The sequence below is a fragment of the Macrotis lagotis genome, chromosome 7 (genome assembly GCF_037893015.1).
Source record: "Macrotis lagotis isolate mMagLag1 chromosome 7, bilby.v1.9.chrom.fasta, whole genome shotgun sequence".
Classification (NCBI taxonomy): Eukaryota; Metazoa; Chordata; class Mammalia; order Peramelemorphia; family Peramelidae; genus Macrotis; species Macrotis lagotis.
The window spans coordinates 165,284,044-165,286,235 of NC_133664.1; the positions used below are offsets into that span (position 1 = coordinate 165,284,044).

The 2,192-nt window shown below is 42.4% G+C and overlaps 1 pseudogene; it reads left to right on the forward strand.

Moving 5' to 3' along the window:
- Positions 1-742: 742 nt before the first annotated feature.
- Positions 743-1,938, forward strand: LOC141494193 (actin, cytoplasmic 1-like; annotated as a pseudogene).
- The last annotated feature ends 254 nt before the right edge of the window (positions 1,939-2,192 follow it).

Genomic DNA, 2,192 nt, shown 5'->3' on the forward strand with positions numbered 1-2,192 from the left:
AATGGAAGTGAAAGTATTGAGTCAGAAATGGAGCATGATAGGAAAAGGGACAAGTCTGGCCTGACATTTTCCTTAAAATGGAGATCTGGGGAGGAAACAGTCAATCGGGACAGCAAAAGTTTACTTCCAAAGTGTAAAAATGTATGAATTATTTAGAAGATATGACATTAGTGCTCATTAATGCTACTGAGGTAGTGATTTATCATTCAGTATAGAGCATTAGCTCAATGAGGAAAAGGAAACAGATCAGACTCATTGCTGTGGGGGAGAATAGACAATATAGACCAGAAAATAAAATATTGCCTAGATCAGGGCAGCCAGAAGAAAATATGAAGTTACTGGTTAGGTACTTAGGAACAAAGAAAGGATCCTAAAACAAGGGATAGACTATTGGTAACTCATCTCATCCACTTCACAATTGTAATGAGAACAATTCAGAGTCAATGTTTTTCACAGTTCTAGTAGCATATGAATCTTAGAGGCAAAGAGCACAAATAGCAATAGAGAGATGAGTTCTGGTATTTTCTTCTGTCTACTTTTTTCCTCCCCTGCGATAGAAGATAAAAATCTGCAAAGCACAAATTCCAATTGAGAAAAAAGGAGAATATTAATGCAAACATTCAACAAGAAAAATTTGGTGTTGTGAGCTCTTCCACCCTGCATGCACTTGTTACTCCCCTGCCTAAAGGTGTGGTATCATCACCTCTCAAAAGGGTTTTAACTTGCCACCTCAAAGTTCACCATGGATGATGATATTGCTGCTCTCCTTTTTGACAATCATCCTGGCATGTGCAAAGCTGGCTTTGCAGAAGACTATGCCTCTCAGGCCATCTTCCCTTTCATTGTTGGTGGCCCAAGACATCAAGGTGCGATGGTCAGTATGGATTAGAAATGGGTATGGGTACAGAGCAAAAGAGGCATTCTAACTCTGAAGTACCACATTGAAAACTGTATTGCCATGAACTGAGATAACATGGAGAAGATCTGGCATCACACTTTCTACAATGAGCTCCATGTAGTCCCTGTAAAGCACTCTGTGCTGCTCATAGAAGCTCCCCTGAACCCCAAAGCCAACAGAGAAAAGATGACTCAGATCATGTTGAGACCTTCAACACCCCAGCCATATATGTTGTCATCCATGTTGTACTGTCCCTGTATGCCTCTGGTTATACCCCTGGTATTGTGATGAACTCTGGTGTTTATGTGACCCACACTGTGCCTAGCTATGAAGGTTATGCCCTTCATCTTGCCATCCTCTATCTGAATATGGCTGGTAATGATCTGAAGGACCACCTATGAAGATCCTGACAGAGAGAGGGTACAGTTTCACTACCACAATTGAGAAGGAAATTGTGTGTGACTTCAAGGAAAAGCTATGCTATATTACCCTAGACTTCGAGAAGGATTTGACTACGGCTGCTTCCAGCTCCTCTCTAGAAAAGAGTTATGAGCTCCCTGATGGACAGGTTATTACCATTGGCAACACAAGTTTCTAATGCCCCAAAACTCTCTTCCAACCTTCTTTCTTAGGTATGGAATCCTGTGGAATTCACTACCTTCAACAACTCCATCATGAATTGTGATGTTGACATCCGTAAGAATCCATATGCCAATACCATTTTATCTGGGAGTACCACCATGTACCTAGGTATTACTAACAGGATACAGAAGAAGATTACAGCCTTAGCCCCCAGCACAATGAAAATCAAGAACATTGCCCCAGTTGAGCATAAATACTCTATCTTTATTGGAGGCGCCATCCTGGCATTTCTTTCCACCTTCCAGCAGACGTGGATCAACAAGCAGGAGTATGATGAATATGGGCCTTCCCATGCTTCTAAATGGACTGTTTGTGGTTTTTTGGGGTTGTTTTTTTTGTCAAAAATGTGTGATAATAGCCCCCAAAAGAGATGTGATTGGCATGATTTGATGACTTGATTTGTTTTTTTTTTCTCTTCTCTTCTCTTCTCTCCTCTCCTCTCCTCTCCTCTCCTCTCCCTCTCCTCTCCTCTCCTCTCCTCTCCTCTTCCTCTCCTCTCCTCTCCTCTCCTCTCCTCTCCTCTCCTCTCCTCTCCTCTCCTCTCCTCTCCTCTCTCTCTCCTCTCCTCTCCTCTCCTCTCCTCTCCTCTCCTCTCCTCTCCTCTCCTCTCTTCTCTTCTCTTCTCTTCTCTTCTCTTCTCTTCTCTTCTCTT